The 27,893-nt window shown below is 33.6% G+C and overlaps 1 protein-coding gene and 1 long non-coding RNA gene across 4 annotated transcripts in view; one reads left to right on the forward strand and one right to left on the reverse strand.

The window, feature by feature from the left end:
• The window catches only part of GRID2 (glutamate ionotropic receptor delta type subunit 2), a 1,434,457-nt gene that overhangs the window by 794,671 nt on the left and 611,893 nt on the right, over positions 1-27,893 (reverse strand). The gene's annotated exons all lie outside the window — the stretch shown is intronic.
• Positions 10,451-27,893, forward strand: part of LOC109499068 — a 68,599-nt gene continuing 51,156 nt past the window's right edge. For both annotated transcript variants that reach the window (XR_002156195.3, XR_006596946.1), the window contains exons 1-2: positions 10,451-10,654; positions 27,260-27,313. This is a non-coding gene — a long non-coding RNA (uncharacterized LOC109499068). The remainder of the gene's footprint in view (positions 10,655-27,259; positions 27,314-27,893) is intronic.

The raw sequence follows: 27,893 nt of genomic DNA on the forward strand, positions 1-27,893 counted from the left end.
CATATTTTAGAAACATCACTAGGGAACAACATTTTTTTAATCAAAGTAATCATTAAGATGGCTGTTGTTAAAAGTCAGAGTGGTATCAGGAAATTGTATGTCTTAAATAATTATTAGTACACTACAAGTCACAATTCATTGGGCCATATTAGGCTAAGAAAATAGAATAAACAAACAATTCTGACTTTAGTTTTGGTCCTTCACATGACACTCTATGAATCTTAGTGAGAACAATAACTTCTTAGTATATTATACGGAGCCAAGTGGAAGACCAGGGAAAATTATTTCCAGGAATGCTCCAAGTCTAAAAGTCTAGGATTTATTTTGTTTTTTCTAAGTACAGAAACTATTGGGCATCTCTCAAGGCAATATTTCAAGATGATGCTATAAAATTTAAGTTTAAAGACCCAGAATAGCCAACATAATATTAAAGGACAAGAATAAAGTTGATATACTGATGCTACCCAACTTTAAGACTTCCTATAAAGCTATAGAAATCAAGAGAGCATGGTATTGGTGAACGTGAAAAATTGATCAAAGGAACAAAATAGAGAGCACGGAAACAGACCCCATAAATACAGTCAAATGATGTCCGACAAAGGAGCAAAGGCAATACAATGAAGCAATATGAAAATCTTTTTGACAAAGGGTCCTGGAAACTACTGGACATCCACATGCAAAAATAAATAAATGTGTACACAGACCTAACACCACTCAAGAAATTAACTCAAAATGGATCACCGACCTAAATATAAAATGCAAAACTATAAAACTCATGGAAGGTAACAGAAAAAAATATCAGGACCGTGGATATTGCAGTGAATTTTTAGGTATAACACCAAAGTCATGACCCATCAAGGAAAAAACTGATAAGCTGAACTTCATTAAAATTAAAAATCTAACTCTGCAAAAGATACTGTCAGGGGAATGAGTAGATAAGCCAGGATCTGGGGAAAAATTTTTAAAATGCCTATCTGATGAAGGACTGTTATGCAAAATATACAACAAACTATTAAAATGCAACAATAGGGGTGCCTGGGTGGCTCAGTCGGTTAAGAGTCCGACTCTTAATTTCAGCTCTGGTCATGATCTTGTGGTTCGGGGGATCAAGCCCCATGTCAGGCTCCATGCTGACACCAATGGAGCATGCTTGGGATTCTCTCTCCCCCCCTCTCCCCTCCTCTCCCCCCCTCAATAAATTAATAAATTTAAAAAATAGCTAATAAAATAAAATGCAACAATAAGAAAATAATCCGATTGAAAAATGAGACAAAGACCACAACAAACATTTCAACAAAGAAGAGGTACAGATGGAAAATAAGTAAATGTCATCATATACCATCGAAGAAATTAAAATTCAAACAATCATGAGACACAAGTACACACCCATTACAATGGCCCAATCTCAGAACACTAAAACAGGACTGCTGAGGAGGCAGAGCAATAGAAACTTCATTCATTAACGGTGGGAATGCAAAATACTATAGTCACTTTAAAGACAGTTTGGTGGTCTCTTACAAAACTAAGTATATTCTTACCATAAGATTCTTTTAAGGGCAATAATGCATTCTGTACTAATTTTCTTTGGGACAAGAGGTAGTCTCTATTTGTTATATTTAGTAGGTGTCCTGATAGCTTGGCACTGGGGCTCAAAACTGATTCCTGCTGAACTAATCCAGAAGTGAGGCATGTGACCTAGGACAGTAAAGATGTAGACTTGGAAACCAGATCTCTGTCATCAAATAATGATTTTAAGACAGAGCCTGGATATTTGCTACCTAATTTAATTTTGCCAATCCTGTGTACTAATAAGTAAAATGGAGATTGTATCTATCTTAGATGTTGTTGTGAAAATTAGATAGATTATGAATCATGCCAGAATATCACTATAAAAGCCTAATGATGAACATCTGCAACCGTTTTATCACTCAGCTCTGCTTCTCTATGTTTATATATTAAATCCTCATTTTTTTTACCTTCTTAAAAGAAGTTTATTTATTCAATTTGAGAGATAGAGAGCAGGAGAGGGGCAGAGAGAATAAGAGAGAGAGAATTCCAAGCAGGCCTACATTGTCAGCACAGAGCTCAATGTGGGGCTTGAACCCCCAAACTGTGAGATCATGACCTGAGCAGAAATCAAGAATCAGACGCTTAACCGGCAGAGCCACCCAGGTGCCCCATATCAAATATTTTCAGTGCAAAGTGGGAACTGAGAACTTATTCACCATGTTTGTAGCCTGATGCTATGCTAGATGCTATAGATAACACACACACACACACACACACACACACACACACAGCTTCTGCCCTCAAGATACTTAACATTCACTACAAAAGGGAGATTAGCAAATATTCAAGGGATGATAGAGTGTTAACATAAATATATCCTATAACTCTTCTCACACTTCAAAAAAATGAGTAATTACTTCTGAATAGAATGGCCACAGAAAACTTCAAAAATTTCTTGGAGCCACCAACATGGTTCTCCCCTTGTTTATGAATTCTTAACCTTACATATATCTCCAGTTATTTCCACAACCTTGAATGCAAAAAGATTAATGCAAGCATTAATTGCTTGAATTTAAAAAAAAATCTAATCTCTATTTCCATTATGCAATTAAAATGCATTCCAAATGAATCTAAATTATGTTAAAAGTCAAAAAATACTTCAGAGGAGAGCTGAAGTTTTAAAATCAAGTAATATGTAGTAAAGATCCTGTTTTCTTCTAATTTCCAAATATGAACTATGTTTCTTTTACCAGTAAATAAATAATACTTGCAAACAATAAAATACATAAGTAAACAAATACATAAATAAAATCTAATTAGTCAAGATTAAGAAATAATGAAAAAACAAAGAATTACCCTTTAGACTAAATCTAAAAACAACTTCCCTAATTTATCTTAATTTCAAAAGGTAAGAATATTTCAATTTTACTTGGAGGCATTCGATTTTTTTATTCAAATAAAAAATAAGCTGCCCTAAGGGCACCTGGGTGGCTCAGTCAGTTAACTGTACGAGGTCGGCTCAGGTCATGATCTCACAGTTTGTGGATTCAAGCCCCACATGGGGCTCTGTGCTTACAGCTTGGAGCCTCGAGCCTGCTTCATATTCTGTCTCTCCCTCTCTCTACCCCTCCTCCACTCACACTTGGTCTCTCTCTCTCTCAAAAATAAAAGAAATTTAAAACATTTTAAAAATTGATTGATAAAAAAAAACGAACAAATATAGTCATTTCTTCAGACGACAAAAACATCTACCAAAAATTACTATTCTTCTTGATTCAACTTCTGAATAAAAAAGATTAGATGGGTATTTTATTAAAACCAGAGAATATATCTGTCTCACTCTAAAAGTCAACATTATAATTAGTTGGGAAATGCTAGAAAAAGTCCTCTTCAAAACAGGAAGAGATAAGTTTCCTAACCAGTATCAATTCATATTTTTCTAGAGGCAAAAGCCAATTAGAAAATGACACTAGAAATAGAAAGATTGAGGGGCACCTGGATGGTTCAGCCAGTTAAGCATCTGACGTTGGTTCAAGTCATGATCTCAAGGTTCATGGGTTCAAGCCCCATGTGTGGCTCTGTGCTGACAGCTCAGAGCCTGGAGCCTACTTTGGATTCTGTGTCTCCCTCTCTCTCTGTCCCTCCCACACTCACACTCTGTCTCTCTGTCTTTCTGTCTCTCTCTCTGTCTCTCAAAAATAAATAAACATTTAAAAATTTAAAAAAAGAAATAAGAAGATTGGTAAGTAGGTGACAATAGCATTATTCATAAATGATGTGTTCATAAATGTGCAATTCACAAGGGGATCTCTGAAAACCTACTATCTACAATAAGTAAATCTGTAAAATTGTAGAGTGCAAGATTAATATATAGAAAACTATAATTTTCATAAAGTATAAAAATCAATTAGGATATATATAGGAATACAATAACACTAGCAATAACAACAATAATTGCAAATAGTAAGATAAAATACCTAAAAATCAACTTTGGTTTAATTTAAAATGTCAATATCTATACCAGAAAAAGTTGAAATGTTTAAAAAAAAGACTTTAATACATAGCGAGCTGTATCCCCTTCTTGGATTTGATCAAATTCATAAAGATATAAAATTTCCCTATATTAACCTAGAAACAATTTTCAATAAAATATCAATACCATTCTTGTTTTTTGAAAGTAAATAATTTCAAGTTTAAGATGAAAAATTACTGAAACTCCAGATAACATTCAGAACAACATCACTGAGTCATTGATTTCAATAGAAAAGGATTGAGTAAACTTTATGTCTGTCAATAGGGCAAAGGTTAAATAAATTACCCACACAACAGAATAATATGCAGCCATAATAAGAATATGGAGCTCTTCAAGAATAAAAAAATGTTACCCAAAACATATTAATAAGGCAAGATTCAGAATAATATATGTAGTACACAGCAATTTTAATATGGAAAATGTGATTTGCTTATGTAATCTGCAACGTATTTCTAGAAAAGGAAATAGGTGGTTGGGCCATAGTGGTAGGTAGAAATCTAATCACTGGCCTTATGCCTTTTAAAATGTGAACATTTGAATGCATTATCTACTTAAAAGATAAAATAAAATTTTCTATTGCTAATTTTTGGAGTAGTATTTTATATGGCATGCCATAAAATCAATAGTTGTAACTATTTTCATTCAATAAGCTTAGATATCTAATGATTAGAAAACTTAATGATAATTCTGTTGTACTGATGAAAACCATGTGAATAATCAAAACTATTAAAATATTAAAAATATCAAAAAACAATAACCTATCTCCACATAGGTAAAAACCCCTAGAATATCTGTGCCTCTAACAGTGTGATTCTAGTTCCTATCTGCAAAGAGATGTCAGAAAACCTGGTAGTCTCCAAAGAAACCTGATTAAAGAGAGTTCATTTTAGAAGAACAGTGAAAAATATTTAAATATGTATAATAGGAAAGGAAAATATTGAAATTGAATAGGAACAAATTATTTAAAACTATGATCAGTATAAATGACTCATACATGGACTTGCCAAGTCATTCTCAAAACAATGGAACAAGAGAGCATTCCATAATTGAAATACAAGTAGATGCCATTATAAAAAAAGAGAAAGAAATGAGTCTAATTTACCCAGAGGGGAATGTTTTTTCTGGTATACATTATTTCTAATGATGTCAAAATTTAAGACCTAAGTGCATTTTCAAAGGCTTATAAAAATAATGGAAAGTAGAGCCAAAATGAAGGACCAATTGAGGCCAATTATTAGGAGGACAAACATATCCTACCACCATGCTTGTTTGGTACCACTGTCCAAGGAAGCATGCTATGAAGAATTGTCTGTAACTGGCCCTGTTTCTTCTGGGACTGGAGCAGGAAAACTGCCAAAGTCCTAGTTGTGCAACTAACGAAGCATCAGGGGGATGAAGTAATATTAACTAATAATTGAAACTGGACTGAAAAAATCATGTTTCTGGCTAAGTCAATGTGCCTTGATATTTTGATATTTCTATTCAAACGAAAACACTCATAGGATTCATCACTTAGTACATAAATCCTCCATAATTTACACTGACCTTGCTAGTGGAAACATATTCTTTGTTGTTTTTGTCCAAGATTTACTTTGCTCTGTCAGTTGGAGAATCGATTCAGGTCAGGGAGAAAACCTCCAAACACCTATCGTGAGCCAACAGGCAAAAATTAGACCACCTGGTGTGTGAATGCCAGAGGACAAAACACTTTGCTTTTTCAGAAAACTCAGTAGAAGGTGTGATGCAGAATAAGTCTGTCAAAGTAAATGATTAGTTTCCCAAACATGTACAGCTGGTCAGAGGAGCAAAAGAGGACAAATCCAAAAGCCAAACTTTGCTACATCTTTATTGATTTGTCTTGTTTCCCTTCTCAAATAGTCACATAAAAATAGGCATTTCTTTTGCCCTAAACATACACAGCCATCCCTTTGTGAGAACAGCTAAAGACAAATGGATTAGCTGAGGGAGATGGCCAACTGCAGGTTCAGCATCAGGATGTTTATCTGAAGCTGACTGATCTTATTAGATACTGAAGAGTATCAGATAGAAAAATCTTTAAGAGATAGTTCCTCTTCACCTCATGATCAGGGACACAGAGAAAAATAAGCTTTGGTGCACGATCTATACCAACAACAGTTCAGTTGCAATATTTCGGATGGTAGCAGGTTTCTAAAAAGTGTCTACCTTCCTAGGCGTCATAGACTGCTCAGAAGAGTGTGCCAGGTACAGAAATGTTACCAGATTCTACCTGAAAGAATCCATCATTTCCAAACTAGATCATTGCTAATGCAATTACTTTTGCTATTTTTTTTTCCCATTTCTTATCACAGTGGAGTCATATTTAGCTATCTGAACCCTGCCAATTCTACTGCTGGAAGAGAGCCAATCATAAACGAAAATTCAGTCACCTCTGAAGTTATAAAGGGTATTTTAGCTTCTCATTTAATAATCATTGCTCTAAAATCTTATGTTCATTCTAAAATTTGTCCCTAATACTTAGGTGGATACTCAACAATTATAAAGTCAACAATTAGCACTATTTTAACCTATACCATCCAAAAAATTTAAGCTACTCCACAAATACTCTTTCCCTTTCTCTCCCCCCCCCCACACATACACACACACACACACACACACACACACACACACACACACACACACAATTTCCTTTATCTAACTGTATTAATGATGCCTTTAGATCCTTTTCCATGGTCCTCTCATACTATCATATGCTCATAGGACTCATATTGTTATTTGACTGAGAAAAAGCACATGAACTCACACAAACATAGACATACACACAAAAGTCACATTTAGTAAGGAGTTGTTGGGAATGAATGTGTTTCTGGGGGGAAAATGTGTATATGATCTCATCAATCCCTGATTAGAAAATTAAGTCACTCACTTTACACCTGATTCAACTACATCTAGAAAAAGTGACACAATACATCTGAAAGTTAGATGCTGAAAATTTTATTCTCATGTATTATTTCCCTTTGTATTCTCAAAGGTTTTATTAATTCATCATGCTTCAAGTTGCAAATGAAATGATTTTTATTGGGGAAGCTGTCAAGCAAATAAATATGTTCATATAGTTTATTGTGTTCTATAACCTAAAAAATTAAGAGCATTAATTCTATGCAATATATCATGCATATGTCAAATGTTGGACCACATATGAATTGTAGTTTTTCTTAAACATAAATCTATGTCCTGATTCTGGGTTTGTTAAGTAAGTTTAAATAAATCTTTCTTCAGTGCATAAGAAGTAGAGGGGAAAAAGGAAAAAATAAGAGAGAAAGAAACATCTGTAATTAGCATATACTAAAATCAGCTACACCAATCAAACATATATTTACCTTAGACTTCCAGATTTGAAATAAGAAAATGGTCTGGAAGTAATATTTTCAGGATCTTAGTAATTCTTTTCCTCTTTTTACATAATAGATTATACTAATGATAATCACAGCTATATTTTAAATTGAAGAAGAGAACAATTAGCCTAAAGTCATATTAAAAATGGTCTAGTACACACAAAGCTACAAATAAGCAAATTAAAACTACAAAGATATATTATGAATTTACCTACCAAATTGGTAAAAATAAAAGATAGCAGGCAGTATTTATTTACAAGAGTGCTGTAAAACATACATTCTTACTGTAGATAGGATTATTAAGTTTGTTGCATTTTTTTCTTTGCAAAAAATTATTAAGTCATGAATGTGTATATACACTAACTCAGCAATTCCACTCTCAGGAAACAATTTTAAAGAAATTCCCAACAATAGAGAGACATGCTTAATTTATGCCACGTTTATAGGGTATAATATTGTTTGGACACTAAAAATCATGTTTTAGAAGCATGTTTGATGGCATGGAAAAATGCTGATAATATAATGCTAAATGATTTTTTACAAAAGGTAATTAAACTGAACAAAGAGCACAAGCTTCATTTTATTATCACACTGGAGGTAATCAACCAAAAATATAGCTCATCAGATAAAATTGCAAAAGCTTGTTGATAAATATGATGTGGAAGGCAGCCTTTCTAATGCATCTTTTTCTGGTGTTAATAACGTTTTAAATGTTCTGAATTGACTACGTTTTCACACACACACACACACACACACACACACACACACACACTGAAGGATATCTAAAAGCTATTTATGTTCATTTAGCAGTTCAGTTGTTTAAAAATGTATATCTGAGACTTTACAAGTTCACTTTTTAATAATAAATATTCTTTCATAATGTAGCTTTACTATTCCATAGGGAACATTGATGTTACTGCTCCACAGAATGGGAAACTAGCAGTTCTCATTATATTTCAGCCATTATTATAGTCTTTATAATTGTTAAAATAGGAATAGTTTTATTTTGTTAAAAATATTATCTTTAATATGTATTTCTTAAGTACTTGTACATAAAAACTCATATTTGTTTTACATGTAGAAACAAAAAAAATGCTGACAAAAAGGATGAGATCCATTTTAATTTCTATGTTTTTGTTGTTTGTATAGTTCCATAATTTGCAATAATTAGCTGGAACTAATGCCTATGTGCACTTTGGCTCATTTTACCAGAGTTTAAAACCACTAGGCACATTAAATACACCTAATTTTCTTCTATGTCATCCTCAAGCATCTTTCTCTGCTGTTTAATACCTATGGAAAATATTAACATGTCACAGTTATATAATGTTTTCAGAAACTTTTGACATATTTGAAGTTTCTCTAAATCCCATCTCTTTTATTCAGGACTTTTGAGCTACATTATTTTTAATGGAATAGTGATTCTCTAGGCAATGGTTCTCATTATAGTTCCCAGATCAACAGTATGAGAATCAGAGCTTAAGAAATGGAAGTTATCGAGCTCTGTAAAAATTACGGGATTTGACCTGGAAACCTGTTTAATACCAAGTCTTTCAGATGATTCTGATGGATGCTAAATTTTGAGAACCATAGCTCTAGGGTATAGAAAGTTGTGAGATTTTCCATGTCCACCTCATGTATGGTTTTTGCTTTGCAGATAGCAGTTAATGTTTTGGAGATGAGAAAGTATTCACTGTTGAATATAACTAGTGACACTCAATATTATTGAGTACTATTTAGCAGAATTTACATAGCTGTAAGCATTGGGATTTATAATAAAATGGTTAAAACAACAACTTAAATAGCACAGCTATCACTAGAATTCCTTTATGGAAAGAAAGTATTTAGGAAAATACTTGGATAAACTACTTGAAAATAAGGTGAACTCTTGAGGATATATTCAGAAAGAACCAAGAAAAAATATATGGATAAAATAATCTGCATAAAAATATGAAGAAAATGTAAGCCCTGGGATAGGCAATAGAAGAGTGGGTAATGAGAATGCAGCGTAAGTAATAGATAAAATAGTCAAATGATTACATAATAGAAAACAATAGTCAAGTGACTTTTGAGAACATGTGTAAGTTGCAGTCAGAATGAATTGCTTTCAGGACCTTCCATCTACCAAAGCTTCAATAAAATCTATTCATATGCCCAAATGCCATGTGTCAGCGAATTGTGTTAAGAAAATTTTTGATTGAAGAAGATGACCTGGGAAAATGTAATTATTTTTCTTCCTTCTGAGAAAACTAAACTATGATAGTAAAGTTACTTTTTAAAAACTATAAGCCATAAAAATGAAGAGAACAAGTGGTAGGTCATCAGCAAACTTAGACATTTCAATAAATTTCTAGAAGACAGGTGGAAACGTATTGACTCATAAAGCACAGTGCAGGTAGTTGCAGCCAAAAATATTTATGGAGAGAACTGGAGCTAAGCAGACACGAATCTTTCCTAAAATACTCTTCAGAGGGTTGGGAGGCAGACTTGATGAATCAAGAATGGCAGGCAGTAAAAAGGCTAAAAACAAGATGATCAACTGAAAATATTCCGATCAACTACACTCTTCCACCATCCTCAACAGAATTAAAAGCAGTTCAGATTTTCTCTTTCATAGCAAAGCAAAACAAAACAAAACAAAATGAAGGATTTCTTCAAAATGGAGTAGCTAGCATGGATCTTAGTGTTTCTTAGTAAAATCCTCTTGCCAATGACCATTAGTAGTTCTTTAGGTCATTGAATTAGAGGGAAAAAAATGATAAACATTACCAGGGGAAAAATGGAATAAAATTTCCCAGAGCTGAAGAATTACAATATTCATTGTGTAGCTCAATAAATAAGTTTAAAATACAAATAACTAGCAATAATGTTGTAGATCTTTAGAACAGCAAAAATTACAGAGTTGATCCTAAATTTTTCCCACTGGTGGTGGGTAGGGGAGCAGGCCTTTTACAAACACATGATAACATGGTTGGTATTCTCTTAAGTAATGTTGGATTCTATGGAACAACAGAACAATGCTTTCAAAGTTCTGAGAGAAATTACTCCCAACCCCCACAGTTGACACTACACTAAATTATACATCAAGGGTGAGGATAGAATAAAGTGATGTTCACATATGCAAGGACTCAAAATTATATATCACATATATCATCACATAGTTAATGACTGAAGGATGAATGCCAGCAATAGAATAATAGAAGACATGCTTAATGAATGAAGGACTTAACAGGAAAAGGTAAACTATAATTTCAAGTTTAGATATCAGAAAATTTTTCAACCAATCCTCATTGATTAGTGATACTGAAGAATCAATTTAAATGAAAACATTTATAGGTTTAAAATGGTCTATAGATAGGCAAATATGTACCTTTGAAGAGAAATTCTTGAGGTCTTTGGGTCTAATGTATAAGTATTTTATAATCACTGCACTAGAAGCTTCAAATTGGCAGTAAACTCCTGAGGGGAAGGTCTATATGTGCTACATTCTGATTAGTTTGATGACTTGTAGGAAAAAAAAAAAAAAAGAAAAAGAAAAAAAACCCACAACCTATTGCTTTATAAATAAAGCAATTGTCAAAGTTTATGCACTAATATAGATGAAAAAAATCAAATGGATTATAATATCAGAAAGATTGATGATATTCCTTCCACTACTTTGGACATCAAACAGCTAGGATGATTATTACATTGTACTTTAACCATACCAATTTAAAAGAGATTTGGAAATAGAACCAGTAGAAGTTATGGAAAAATAATTCTTTCTCTTATGAAAAATAATCCAAAGGGATTTAAAGTTAGCTTCATACAAAAGAAAGTTTATTTATTCTTTTGAAATTTCTGGGAAACAAAACCAGAGAAACTGACAATGAAGAATATCTAGGTTATTAGTAAGAAAAAATTCAATGAAAAAAACATGTTATGAATCCTCAACAATAACTAGTAAACTGAATCTAGCAACATATTAAAAGGATTAAATTGCATGATCATGTGGGGTTTATACCATTAATGCAAAGGTGGTTTAACATACAAAAAACAATCAATGTAGTATACCACATTAATAAAATGAAGGGAAAAATAAAACAATATCTTTTCAAATGATACAGAAAAGACATTTGATAAAAATTTCACAAATTTTCATCATAAAACACAGAAATCTAAGACAAAAGACAAACCTCTCAACATGATAAAAGGCATTTAAGGAAAACACAAAGCTACCATCACAGTTAATGGTGAAAGATTGAAAACTTTTTCTTTAGTTGAAGAACAAGACAAAGATGTTTACTTTCGCCACTGTGATTTAACTTTGTACTGGAAGGTCTAGCTAGAGTAACTAGGCAAAAGAGATCAATAAAAGACATCAAATTGGAAAAGAAGAAGTAAAACTATCTCTGTTCACAGATGACATGATGCTATATATAGAAAATTATAAAAATTCCAAAAAATCATTACAGCCAATAAATAAAGTCACCAAAAATTGCAGAATGCATGATCAAAACACAAAAGTAAGTTTTATTTCCATACACCTGCAATAATATTTCCCTTTACAAGAACATGAAAAAAAAAAAAAGTAAATAAATTTAACCAAGGAGGTACAAAACTTGCACAGTGAAAACTATCAAAATATTGCAGACAGAAATTAAATAAATCTAATAAGTAGCTGATCTTTGTTCTTTTTTTCATGTTACAAATCCCTAAAAATAATATAAATTAAAAATGACCCTAAACTCTATTATCATGAATGACAACGCAATTAATGGCACGACTCATATTTATAAACAAATCTCAGTTGATGCCTTAGTGTAAAATATTTCCATTTTTACAGTATACAAATGTTTAATCAATTTGTAAGGTAATGAGGCCTCACTTAGTTATTAATTACTCAAACTATTATGCAAACATAAAATATTTGTGTCAAAAGTGATTCATTGATGAAGATCACAAAATAAAAGTTATAACTGGAAGAAAATGAATGAGAGAAAAAAATGTACTTTATAATTTAAAAAGTGTAACATATTTCTTTTGTTTAATGTTTTTCAATAAAATCATTTTCTCCCAGTAGATCTCATTTAAGTTTCTTAACTAGGAAAAAGCATTTCAGGCTTCAAAAACAAAATAACTACCTACTCATTCTTGACAAATATTAAAATAAAAATTTATAAACTTGCTGGGTAAACATACAGGCATCATTGTTTAAGAGGGTTAAGTATACGCTTGTATAACATTCTATAGAAGGTAGACAGACACTGCTTCTATAATATTGTAAATCATTGCCCTCCTAATTTCAGACTTACCTACCTTTCACGCATAAAGCCAGTCTAAATGGATAGACAACACACTTTCTAAGAAAACAGTAGCCTTTTAAAGCATAGCTGAAAATAAAATTTTAGAAATTGGCAAGGAAGAGAAAGGGAAAAGGTTTTGAAAGGGCGGGCCTACGCCTGCCGACTCCATTTTGTTCTGTGTCCTTCACCTTGACCACGCCTCCTCCCCTTGAGTAACCTCCCGCTCACCTGCCTAACAGGACTCCAATGCTTCCCCAGCCAATCGGCTGAGGCCACAGCCATTACCTCACCAACTGCCCCTAGGCCCCAATAAAACCTTTGTCCTTTTGAAACTCGCTCTCTCTCCCCGGTATCTCACCACTGCGTTGGTGCAGGTAGGGGACTGAGCTCGAGCTAGCTTGAATAAAGGCTCTTTTGCTTTTACATCGGACTAGGCTCCCTGGTGGTCTTTGGGGATCACGAATTCTGGGCATAACAGTTTCATTTTGTATTTGTTTGCTGTGGTACCCAATGGACCAAATTATTTTAAATTTTAGCCGGAAGTCACTAGTACTTTAAAAAGAGACCAGTGGAGGGAAATGTTATGGAACTACTATGAAATATTCTAATAAACAGAAATACTTGGAAAATTACAATTATTCAGTCCCAACTCTATGTTCCAGTTTCATGAAATGGCTTATTTTTTAAGCATCAAAATCACTTATTCTTGACCACAAAACTGACTCTTTGAAGTCTTATATCATATCAACTTTTGAAAATATTTCTGAGATAGCCCCCGATATTCAAATATATTTCTCTCTTTTTTGTACAGTTTGTAAAGAATTACAGTGGTTAATGTGCTTCATGTATATATGAAACTTCTCATAATATCTTACGGTATTTAAAAAATTATATTAAGTCAGATTTGAAGTATACAAACAATACTCTTTTCAAAAAAATTTGCCAGCTTTGTTGTAAAGTAAAACTGACAAATAAAATTATATACACTTAAGCTGTACAACAAAATATTTTGATATATATATCAAATATATATATATGTGTATATATATGTGTGTGTGCGTACATATAAATGATTACCACTATCAAGCTAATTATCTATTACCTCAATAGTTACAATTTTGTGTTTGTGTGTATGGTGAGAACTTTTAAGATCTACTCTCTTAACAAATTTCAAGTGTACAAGTGAGTATTAAGTACAATTAGTATGCTGCACATTAAACTCCAGAACTTACTAATCTTCCATAACACAATCTGTACCCTTTGACAAACATCTCCCCATTTCCTACATTCCCCATTCCCTAGCAATCACTGTGCTACTTCTGCTTTGGTGAGTTTAAATGTTTTTGATTCCAAATACAAGTGAGATCATTCAGTATATGTCTTTCTAAGTTTGGCTTATAGTACTTAGGATAACGTTCTCCAGATTTATTCATGCTGCCACAAATGAAAGGATTTCCTTCTTTTTCTTTTTTTTTTTACTTGAAAAATATTCCATTATATGTATCTCACATTTTCTTTATCCATTCATCCAGTGATGGGCACATAGGTTGTTTCTATATCGTTGCTATTGTGAATAATGTTGCAATGAACACGGGATTGCAGATATCTCTTCAAGATCTTTATTTCATTTACTTTGGATATATCTAAAAGTGAGAGTTCTGGATCATATAGTAGGTCTACTTTAATTTTTTGAAGAATCTCCATACTGTTTTCCATAATGGCTGTATCAAACTGCATTGCCACCAATAGTGTACAAAGGTTGTGTTTTGTCAACATCCTTGCCAACATGTTATCTTTTGACTTTTTGATTCTTAGCAGAATTATTTAGTTAGACAAGAATACAATAGTTCATTTCAAAATCAAGATACTATGACTCTAGAGAGCCAGGAAAATGTCAGCAGAGTAGGAGGATCCTAGGTTCACCTGATGCCATGAATACAACTAGATAACTATCAAATCATCCTAAACACCCCAAATGTTGACCAGAAGACTCACAAAACAAACTCCACAACTAAAAGGAGAGAAAAGGTCATCCTGAAGAAGGTTAAGAAGTGTGGAAACATGGATTAGAGGAGAAATGGATCTTGGCTGCTTTAGAGGGGAGGGAGCTATGCTCTTTGAGAAGGGTGAGAGAAAGAGAGGAGCACACAGGGGAACACACAAGCAGAACATTTCCCCAAAGCCATTTGCTTGGAAAATGAGAGGGGCTGAATTTCATGAGTTCTTGCAACCAGCAGAACTTAAAGCTTAGAGTTTTAAAACTCAGTGCATTTGGCTGGGATAGAGCTGGGAGGGTACTCTATTGTTTTTGCAGAGAAGGCAGGCAAACAACCTGGGGGCAGACAGCACCTGGGGTATACAATAGGGAGAGTATTAGCTTTTTGTGCAGCACATCTTTGAGAGAAGGTGTTCAAGAAGATACTTCTCCAGGAACAAAGGAGCTGGCAAGTGCCATTTCCCTCCCCTGCCTCTCAGCACAAACACAGATTCACCTGCTAGAAGCAGCACAAACAATGATGGTCTAACTTGTTTACACGTAGCGCCAACCTCCTGCATTCTGGTGGAACTGCCCTTCTCAGTCAGGCTTACTTCAGTCCCAGTGTGGTGGACTCCTCAGGAGACCAGCACAGACCCCTGACCACACCATATTTCCCATCCAGAGAATTATGCAGAGCCTCAGCTCTGGTGGAGGTGGTGACAGGTCTCATTTCATAAGCAAACCCGAGCACACCTAGTTAAAACTTGCCACATTCAGGCCAGGGACCCAAATCTGCCCACAGTAGGCAAGAAGAGCCTCTGCAGATGACCGGCCTGAAGGTTAGAACAACAGACAGAACACAACATCAGAGCACATGCAGCACACACTGGTGACCCCCCCCCCCCCCCCCCCCGCCGAAGCAGCAGGCTCTGGACACTGCAGGAACTCTTCTTCATAAGTCCACTAGTTACAAGAGCAGGAGACATAATTTGTCTAACAGACAGAAGAAGGCAGAGACTTAGGCAAAATGAAAAGACAGAGGGATTTAGGCTAAAGAAACAAATAAGATAAGGACATGGACAGAGATCTAAATGAAACAGATATAAATAACATGCCTGATGGAGAATTTATAGATTGATCATAGGGATACTCACTGGACTTGAGGAAAAAAAATTGAAGGCATCAGTGACACACTTACCACAGAGATAAAATGGTTAAAAAAGAATTAATCAGAGATGAAGAATACAATAAATGGGATTAGAAACATGCTTGATGCAACAACAGCAGGCTGGAAGAAGCAGAAAAATGAATTAATTTCCTAGAAGACAAAGTAATGGAAAGCAATGAAGTTGAACAAAAGACAGAAAGAAGAATGATGCAAAATGAGAATAGACTTAGGGAACTCATTGACTCCATCAAACATAATATTGAATCATAGTTGTCCCAGAAGAAGAAATGAGGAAAAAGAAGGCTCTGCACTGGGCATGGAGTTTGCTTAAGATTCTCTCCCTCTCCATTTATCTCTGTCTCTGTCTCTTTCTCTTTCTCTCAAAAAAAGGAAGAAACACAAATGCAATAAAAATATGAGTATTTATGGAAAAAATCAGTCAAGGGACTAAAAAAATAAAAAGGATATAAAAAATATAACATACCTAAAATGTGGAGAGGAGAGGAATAAAATTGGGTTTAAACTTAAATGACCATCAATGTAATATAGATTGCTACATACAGAAGAGATTATATACAAACCTAATGGTAACTATGTATCAGAAACCACTAATAAACATGCTAATAAATAAAAATAAAGAATCCAAATATATCACTAAAGACACTAAAGAATTAATCACTAATAATACTAATCATACTAACACCACATAATCACTAAACAAATAAATCAGCAAAATATGGAAGAAAGACAAGAAAGGATCAGAGAAAATCTTCAGAAACAACCAAAACAAGTAATAAAATGGCAATGAATACATATCTAAAAATAATTATTTTCAATGACAATGGCTACATACTCCAATCAAAAGATACAGGATGTCAGGATGGATTAAAAAAAAAAAAGACAAGACCCATCCATATGCTGTCTACAAGAGTCTCACCCTAGACCTAAAGAGACCTGCAGATCGAAAGTGAGGGGATGGAGAAATATTTATCATGCTAACAGATGTCACGAGAAATCTGGAGTAGTAATACTCATATTGGACAAACTAGACCTTAAAACATAAAGTATAAGAAGAGGCAAAGAAAGGCATTATATAATAATAAATGGGACAATCTAACAAGAAGATATAATAATTGTAAATATTTATATACCCACTATGGAAGCACCCAAATACATAAAACAACTAGTAACAAATATAGCAAAACTAATCTATAATAATACATTAATAGTAGAGGACTTTAGCACCTAACTTACATCAATGGACAAATAATCTAAACAAAAAATAAACAAGGAAACGATGACACCTTGGATGAGATGGATTTAACAAGTATATTCAGAACATTTTACCCCAAAACAGCAGAATACACATTGTTTTAGAGTGCACAGGGAACATTCTCCAGAATAGATCACATATTAGGACACTAAACAGGCCTCAACCAATTCAAGATCAAAGTCATACCATGTGCCTTTTCTGAACACAACACTATGAAACTAGAAACCAACCACAAGAAAAAACTTGGAAAGACCACAAATATATGGAGGTTAAGTAACATGCTACTAAGTAAGGAATAGGTTGAAAAGGAAATCAAAGAAGAAATTTTTTAAAAAAGATGAAAACAAATGAAAGTGAAAACACAATAATTTAAAACCTTTGGGGCACAACAAAAGTGGTTATAAGAAGGAAGTTTATAGCAATACAGGCCTACCTCAAGAAGAAAGAAAATTTTCAACTAAACAACCTAACTTTACATCTAAAGGAGATAGAAAAAGAAAAACAAAGCCTCAGTACAACAGAAGGAAGGAAATAATAAATATGAGAGCAGAAATAAATAGTATAGAAACAAAAAAACAATACCAGCAAACAAACAAACAAACAAAAACAATATAACAGATCAATGAAACCAAGAGCTGGTTATTTGAAAAAGATAATAAGAAAACCTCTAGCCAGACTTATCAAAAAGAAATAATAAAATCAAAAAATAAATAAAATCACAAATGAGAGGAAAGAAATAAAAACCAACACCATAGAAATACAAATAATTATAAAACAACATTATGAAAACTGTATGCCAACAAATTGAACAATTTAGAACAAATAGATAAATTCCTAGAAACATATAACCTATCAAAACTGAATCAGGAGTAAATAAAAGATTCAAACAGACCAATACCCAGCAAATAAATTGATTCAGTAATAAAAAAATAAAAAAACAAAACAAACAAACAAATAAAAAAACCCTCTCAAAAACAAAAGTCCAGGACGAGATGGCTTCATAGGCAAATTCTACCAAACATTTAAAGATAGTTAACACCTATTCACTTCAAGCCATCCAAAAAAAAGAAAAGGAAGGAAAGCTTCCAAATTTATTCTATGAGGCAAGCATTGCCCTGATACCAAAACCAGATAAAAACACCACAAACAAAGAGAACTACAGGCCAATATATCTGATGAACACAGATGCAAAACCCTTAACAAAATACTAGCAAACTGAATGTAACAATACATTTAAAAAATCATTCATCACAATCAAGTGAGATTTATTCCTGAGTTGCAAGCATGGTTCAGTATTCTTAAATCAATCAGTGTGATGCATAACAGTAATAAAAGAAATTATAAAAACCATATGATATCAGTAGATGCAGAAAGAGCATTTGACAAAATATAACATCCATTCACAATTAAAAAAACCTCAGTGGGGGCGCCTGGATGGCTCAGTTGGTTGAGTGGCCAACTTCGGCTCAGGTCATGATCTCACAGTCCGTGGGTTGGAGCCCCCCGTCGGCCTCTGTGCTGACAGCTTGGAGATTGGAGCCTGATTCAGATTCTGTGTCTCCCTCTCTTTCTGGCCCTCCCCCATTTGCACTCTGTCTCTCTCTGTCTTTCAAAATGAATAAATGTTAAAAATTTTTTTTAAAAACCTCAGTGAAGTAGGTTTAGAAGGAACATACTCAACATAATAAAGACTATATATGAAAAACCCAGTTAATACCATCATAAACAGGGAAAAACTGACAGCTTTTCCTCTATCATCAGGAAGAAGACAGAAATGTTCATTCTCACCATTTTTATTCAATATAGTACTGGAAGCCTAGACACAGCAATCAGACAACAAAAAGAAATAAAAGGCATTCAAATTGGCAAGGAAGAAATAAAACTTTCACTATTTGTAGATGACATGATATTCTAAATAGAAAAACTAAAAGACTCCACCAACAAACTTCTAGAACTGATCATCAAATTCAGTGAAGTCTCAAAATACGAAATCAACATACAGAAATATATTGCATTTCTATACGACAGTAATGAAGCAGCAGAAAAAGAAATTAAGGAATCAATCCCATGCATAATTGTATCCCCCAAAATAAAATACTTAGAATAAACCTAACCAGGGAGGTGAAAGACCTGTACTCTGAAAACTATAGAACACTGATGAAACAAATTGAAGATGACACAGAGAAATGGAAAGATATTCCATGCTAATGAATTGGAAGAACAAATAGTGTTAAAATGTTTACACTGTCCCAAGCAATCTACACATGAAATGCAATCCCTATCAAAAATACCAAAACCAGTTTTCACAGAGCCAGAACAAACAGTCCTAAAATGTGTATGGAACCACAAAAGGCTCCAAATAGCCAAGGCAATCTTGAAAAAGAAAAGCAAAGCAGGAGGCATCACAATTCCAGACATCAAGCTATATTACAAAGCTGTACTAATCAAAATAGGCTGGTAATGACACAGAGATAGACACACAGACCAATAGAACAGAATAGAGTGTCCTGAAATACACTTATACGGTCAATTAATCTTCAACATAGGAAGTAAGCATATGCAATGTAAAAAATACAGCCTTTCAACAAATGCAATGAATAGTGGAAAAACCAGACAGCAACATGCAAAAGAAAGAAACTGGACCACTTTCTCACACCATATATAAAAGAAATAAATTCAAAATAGATTAAAGACCTAAATGTGAAACCTTGAAACCATAAAACTCCTAGAAGAGAACATAGGTAGTAACGTCTTTGACACTGGCCATAAGTAACTTCTTTCTAGATATGTCTCCTGAGGCAAGGGAAACAAAAGTAAAAATGAACTATGGGAGCTAAAGAAAAAAAAAAAACCTTCAGCACAGTGAAGGAAACAATCAACAAAACTAAAAGGCAAAGGCAACCTTTGGAATAGGGGATTTGGAAATGACACATCTGATAAAAGGTTAGTACCCAAGATATATACAGAACTTATAAAACTTAACACCCCCAAAACAAAAAAAAAATCCTAGTAAAAATGGGCAGAAGACATGAATAGACATTTTTCCCAAAGAAGACATAGATGGCCAATAGACACATGAAAAGATTCTCAGAATCACTTATCATCAGGGAAATGCAAATTAAAAGCACAATGAAATATCACCTCACACCTGTCAGAATCACTGGAATCAACAGCAAAGGAAACAAGTGTTGGCAAGGATGTGGAGAAAGGGGAACCCTTTTGCAATGTTGGTGAGAATGCAAACTAGTGCAGCCACCATGGAAAACAGTATGGAATTTCCTCAAAAACTTAAAAATATAACTGTCCTATGATCCAACAAGCACGCTACAAGGTGTTTACCCATAGAATACAAAAATACTAATTCAAAGGGATACATACACCTTAATTTTTATAGCAGCATTATCTACAATAGCCAAATTATGGAAAAAGTCCAAGTGGCCAACATCGATGAATGGATAAAAAAAAAATAAAAGATGTGATCTATCTATCTATGATTTCTAATCTATCTTGTTCCCTATATATATAATGGAGTTACTCAACCATAAAAAAAGAATGAAATCTTGTAATTTGCAAGAACATGGATGGAGCTAGAGGGTATAATGCTAAGTGAAATAAGTCAGGCTGAGTAAGATAAATACCATATGATTTCACTCATATGTAGAATTTAAGAAATAAAGGAGAAAAGAGGGAAAGAGAGAGAGAAGCAAACAGACTCTTAATCAAAGCAAACAAACTGATGGTTGGCGGGTACAGTGATGGGTTCAATAGGTGATGGAGATTAAGGAGTGTACTTGTTGGGAAGAGCATCGGTGATGTATGGAAGTGTTGAATCACTATATTTTACAACTGAAACTAACATTATACTGTATATGTTAACCACCTGGAAATTAAATAAAAACTGTTATTTTTTTTTCTTTTTTAATGTTTTATTTATTTTTTTTATTTTTGAGAGAGAGACACCACACAGAGTGTGTGCAGGGGAGGGGCAGAGAGAGGGAGACACAGAAACTGAAGCAGGCTCCAGGCTCTGAGCTGTCAGCACAGAGCCTGATGCAGGGTTGGAACTCATGAACTGCAAGATCACGACCTGAGCCAAAGTCCAATGCTTATCGACTGAGTCACCCAGGCACCCCTAAATAAAAACTTCTAAAAAAGATACTATAATTCTATAAAACCCAGAGTCAAGTAAAAAGTAATTATCAAACATAAACTTATTAAGATACTTTGACCACTATGTGTCAAATTCTTTTACACATTAACCTGATTTAACAAATAAGACTATAAATTGCATATTATTAATACCATTTTTCAGATTAAAGAAAGGAAGTTTAAGAGAATTCAATAATTTCGCACAAGCAGTGTCAAAGGCAAGATTTCAACCCAGGTTGTTGGAGTCTAAGTACAGATCTTTCTTAAATGAGAAGCCCTCTCAATGATAAACTGTGCATTTTCTTTGTACTATCAATGTCCTCAAAATTCTTCAAGAATACTTTATCAAATAGATGAATGTTATCATGGCTTTTATATATTAATTTAGCCCACAAATTACATTATACCACACAGACTATGCTCACATCACTCTATTATTTTGTCAGCTCTGTATAAAAAAGAAAAAGTAGTTCTACTTATTATATAAACACTACAGGTAAAATATTGTAACAGAACAACCAGAAAAATTACTTGTTGCTCTTGTTATGAATTAGTAGTTTTATTTTTTAAAGTAGGATACATTGCTTATTAAGAAAGAATTCCTTTTTAAAAAAACAAACTGAAAGCTCAGTGTTATGTAAAAAGGACAAAGTGGAAGAATATAATGAACATATGAAGGAAGTAAGGAAATAGGTATTCAAAGAATGCTTATTATTCTTCATTCAAATCAAAGGCTTTTTAAACAAGAAGTATGACGAGATAGAATACGTTTATTAATAAATACTACAAGGTATCTTTTAAAAGCCAATACTCCTGTAACTCCTTTAAATATTAAAACAAAACAGAACTATATTTTCTAAGTTTTCTAATGGGTAAAAAAATGGAAGAAATATTAATCCTATCAATGTAATATTCAAAATTAAGCCTAAGCAAAACCAATACGCTCAGTACAATGCCTACTTAACAGAAACAATTTAACTTGGGCTTTATTGGGGGAAGGTGGATTTCTTTTGGTTTATGCTATTACTAGATGGCAAAATCAAAGGATTACTATAGTTCCCAAAGATGATTCTAGAGAATTAAGTGCCTCAAATACTCTGCATTTTGAATGAGCATGCAAAATTTAGAGATTTTTCTAAATCAAGATCATTAGAAACTTTACCAGCTTGAAATGAAAAACATCTCTTACCTGTTATATAGTTTTGTTCAGTGTTTTCATTTTAGTGTGAAATCAGAAAAATGATCAGACCTTTAGTTCAGTGGCTAATTACCTGCTAAAGCTAAATACTGCTTTCCAATTCTCTGACGCAAATACCATTCCTTTAATTAAATCACAAAAATCTACCTCAAGTAAATGTTAGATAGGAGAATTTACATAAATTCAATAAAGGCAAGAAAATTGAGAGATATATTAAACTGCAGAACATTGGCATGGCATATTGTCTACAAACTTGATAGTCGCTATTTCTTTGTGCTTAATTCTTCATGTACAAGAACCTAAATATGCATGGAAACTCAATTAGTATCAGACTATTTCTGGGTTGACCAAATTCTCTTAAATATTAACCCCTAAACATCAAAATTGGACTTAAAACTTTCTAAATCACAGATTCTATAATGTTTGTATTAGTGGATGCACATAATACAATTGTTCTCTTTTTATTCCCTAGGTAGGTTTCCATTTTTAGTTCCCTATTGTTGAAGTGATTGGCTTAAGTGGCTATAGTTGGTGTTAAATGATAGGGATAGTAAAGTAGGTTGTCTCTATACTGTATCTGCACGGGTTCTGTTGAGAGACAATACTCTGTGGGTGTGTTACATTTCTGTACCTCTGGCAAGCAAAGCACTAATTGACCTTTTCTCCTGGGTTATCTTTTCAATGCTGTATAATAAACAACATTGAAGTTAGAAACAGTGTCTCCCTCTGGAGCAAAGGGCAGGTATGCTTAGTATCCAGCATAATAAAGATTTATGTCCCTAGGGTCAGGTGTTCCTCACCTGAAATATATCTCTGTTGTGTACAGGTCTCACCTGGCTCTCTTTATACCAGTCTATGGAAATTGGAACTTGGGAACTAATATAAGAAAATTAGTTCAAATTCACTACAAGTCCAGTGAATAATAAAATTCTTTATCTCTGTCCCAGGAGTCTCATCTCTTCTGCCATCATCCATGAAACTGGCAGGCTAAATTGTAAGCTAACAAGTAAGATAAAGCCTCTGACTCTTCACAAGTCTTAACAGGTTTTCCAGACAACTACGGTAGGGGTAGTAATCTCTCTATGTCTCTTTTGACATGAAAACTTCTCTTGAACTATAGAAAATGGTTGTTCTAATAAAAGGCATAGGATGGTTCTTGAACATGAGCTATAATAAACTTGAATTGTATTGATTTCCAAGAGAAATAAGCAAGACGCTTTAAAGGACTTATCTGATTTTATTATTTCAAATTATATATAAAGTAGGGGTCAGATTTTTGTTTTGGTGAGGGAGGAAGAGGGTGAGATATAGTCATAATACCAAACCATTGAAATTCACTGTGTAAATTACTTTACTGTAGAAAAAGCCTTGTAACTTGATAATTATCTATTTGCTACTTGAATCAATAGAACTTTTTCAGCACTTATAACCGAGGTCCTTGGTAATGTGATATGTTACATAGCAAATTTATAGGCCTTGTTTAGAAATAAAAGAATATGTGAAATCTCTTAGAGAAACAGTGACTGCCATGATGAACTACTACCACTCTATCTTGTCAGGAATTGGTCACTCTTCATTCTATGTACTGATTTACATATAAAATATGTTTCTTAATATCCAGCTAATTTCAAAATGTCTACATTTCCGACGATAAATTCACGTTCAAAATATTCATTAACAAGAGCAAAGAAATCACTGCATTTTCCTTATAGTTATTTTGTTTAGTGAGAACATCAATCACTTTTAATTTATTTGTACCAACATATCTCAGGGGCACAATTAATCTACATCATTGAAAACTGTTTTAGAAATACCACCATAACAATCTGAAATATTAAAATCGTATTTTGTTATTTCCCTTGTTCATAATTAAACACACTCTCAGACAGCCGTTGCCGTTGCAATTCTAATTCAGTAGTAAGGAAAATGTCTAGACTATTTACAGTGACACTGTAAAGATACACAAATGATGGGGCCTTTTGATAGCTTTTATATCTAAAGCTAATTCTTGTCCCCTGTGAACCTTTGCTAGTGAAATTAATGAAATAAAAACAATGTCAAAATTTGAATGAAGAAAGTTGGAAGGTGTCCATGGAGTGATATGGAAAGAAATCAGTCAAAACAGAAAGCAGAGGCTTTCCCAACGTAAATAAAAGACCAGTTCCTAACATATGACTATGAAACGTAAGTTTGAGTACATTTCAAGTGAATGCATGAGTCAGAATTCCAAGTCAATATATGTTGGCCTCTTGGAGCACCTGGGTGGCTCAGTCGTTGAGCGTCCGACTTCAGCTTAGGTTATGATCTCGAGGTTCACGCGTTCGAGCCCTGCGTCAGGCCCTGTGCTGACAGCTCAGGGCCTGGAGCCTGCTTTGGATTCTGTGTCTCCCCCTCTCTCTGCCCCTCCCCCATTCATGCTCTGTCTCTCTCTGTCTCAAAAATAAACATAAACATTAATTTTTTTTAAATATATATATGTTGGCCTCTTAAAAATATATACATATATGCATATATATTTCTTAATTCATACTTGGATCATGCCATTCCTAGAAGCTAGCTACAAGAAAAACAAATAAAAACAAAACAAAACCACAAACAACAAAACTCAACTACATATATCTACAAAGATTTTACCCATATATATGTCATTCAAGTTATTTGCTGTAGTTTGCATTGCACAACTTACGTATCATAAAAAAGGTAATATATTGTTACATATCCAGTTATACCTTCTATTTGCTTGTGGATAAAAGACATTATTTTCTTTTAAAATGGAAGTTACTTTGAGGACATAATCACTTCAGGGTTTTTCTTTTTCAATTTATTTTTCCATGTACTAAGCTAACATGTTGGTGCATGCCTCCAGAGATCTCTTACAAAGTTTTTCAAATATGAGTGACACCTTTAATTTCTGAAGTGATTCTCTTTAACCTTGACACAGAAATCCCAACATTACAGTTTAATTTTTCTAGCCCCCTGGTAAGGGTGGGAGGAGAGAAAAAGATAGAGGCAGAGAGAGAGAGAGAGAGAGAGAGAGAGAGAGAGAGATTTACATAGAGAGGTAGACAGACAGAATATGAATTGTGTGCCTGGATTGAATAATAACTTATACTCAAAGTAACTTTTACATTTTGAGTTATTTCTTTTTTTGAGATCATTTCTTCATGTGTATCTGGATTCTACTGAAAACACTTCAGCAACAAGTAGAGAACTTTAACCTAATAAAGGCACTTGTATTTATTGTGTTTATTTGCACCCCTTAGTAATTAATTCTGTACCGTTAGTAAGTTAAAGGCATATGTTAAAAACGTGGAAAGACTTCAGCTTAAAGGAAAGGCTTACTTCCATTTCGGAGAAAGCCTGTTCTAAATGATCTCAGGTACGAGAGAAAGTAAATCAATAAAGCAGTTCAGAAACAACACAGAATGTGGAATGCCATCTTTAATTAGAAGCATCCCCACTAAGATGATGAAGCCACAACAAAGGGTCTTATTTCAGAGCCTTGATAATACAGGCAAAACCATGCTGTAAAAAAGCTTGCAAAGTATTTTAATTAGTGTGAAAAGAAAGGGTAGGAAGGAGGGTAGGTGAAGAATTCCTTAAATTCTTCAAAATCTCAGAAAGGTATGGTTTAGAGACACGGCATACTCTGTCATGTTTTTCTCCTGCTCTCAGCTATAACTCAACAGTGGAGCTAGAAAAGTATAATCTTGTGCGACAGCAGGGCATGGACATATCTATCTTCAAAATTTAATGCCCCAGGCTTGCCATGTGGCCATGTTTTGGAAGATAAATTTTTTTAAATGATTAAAAAAATGATGTACTTTCATTTCAACGCATATCTTAAATTTGAGAAATTGTGATAATTTCTTCCCTATCCATGGTAAAATCAGCACACTGCACACTGTATTCAGTAGATTGGATAACTTCAGTTTAGTGTTATAGTCTCCTTAATGCTACTACAGGAGTGCTCATTAACTGCTTCATTGGTAAATACCAGGCGGCTATCATTAATTACAAATCATCGACTGTTTTTATATGGCCAAAGTAGTGTGTATAATGTATTCAACTCTCCAGTCATGCCTTGGGGCACTTCTCCTAATATATTTTTGCCATATTTGTTGTTTTTTATAATGGAAATAATGGCTAAAGAAAATCAGAGTCCTATTTCATAAGGAATAAAGTAATGATCTTTTTACTGATTTCTAATAAGATGTAGTATTAGCAGAATTTACTTAAATTTTCAGCTTTATTTAAAAAAATCACATGTTCAGAATGCCTGGTTGGCTCAGTCAATTAAGCATCTGACTCTTGATTTCAGTAAAGGTCATGATCTCCTGGTTCATGGGTTCGAGGCCCAAATTGCGCTCCATGCTGACAATGCGGAACCTCCTTAGGATTCTCTCTCTCTCTCTCTCTCTCTCTCTCTCGCTCTCTCTCTCTGCCCCTCCCTGGCTCCCTCACTCTTGTGCTCTCTCTCTCTCTCTCGCTCTCTCTCTCAAAATAAATAATAAACTTAAAAAAAATCCATATTGATTGTTTTACAACTTGAAAGAAAGCAACAAAAAAAGAAGTATTTTAGAAATTTTGGATGAAACATCCACTCACAGAATTCATAAAAATAGATTTGATACTAAAAAGTATATTCAACTATCAAAATTAATCTGTTAGTTCTTCACCAACAAATATAGACCAAGAACTTATTAATATCACTGGTAAGCTATTTTGTAATGTCATGGTATGTTGAATACAACTAATTTCTAATTAATATTTTTGCTCATTCTTTCAAAAGGGCGAAGACAGTCATAAGACAAAAAAAATGTTTCACTGAAGAAAGTAAAAATAGGTAAAATACGTCAATTTAATTTAGTATATACATTAAAATTAATACATAATGATAATATATCACTATTGCATTGCACAAATATTAGGCTTAGGTGATACACAGTACAAAAATGGTGTTATATTCTTTTATTTTAGTTGTTTTTAATGTTTGTTTATTTTTGAGAGACAGTGTGAGCGGGGGAGGGGCACAGAGAGGGAGACACAAAATCTGAAGCAGGCTCCAGACTCTGAGCTGTCAGCACAGAGGCCCACGTGGGGATGGACCTCACGAACCATGAGATCGTGACCTGAGCCAAAGTCAGGCGCTTAATCGAGTGAGCCACCCAGGTACCCCTAAAAGTCAGAAATAATATTGGGACATTTTATATTCAAGGATTGTTTGATTTCTTCTATTGATACAAACTTTTTTGTTGTTTTCTGTACTCAGTAATGACTATAACAACTTATTTTGTTTATTTTCTAGAATAATGTCCATTTTAAATTATATACACCTGTTCTGTACATATCAATTCATTACCTATGTAATGAAAATATGTGACAATTACTAACAGACCATACAGAAAATGCATTTTACCAATCCT

Source organism: Felis catus, chromosome B1, assembly GCF_018350175.1.
Source record: "Felis catus isolate Fca126 chromosome B1, F.catus_Fca126_mat1.0, whole genome shotgun sequence".
NCBI classification, from domain to species: domain Eukaryota; kingdom Metazoa; phylum Chordata; class Mammalia; order Carnivora; family Felidae; genus Felis; species Felis catus.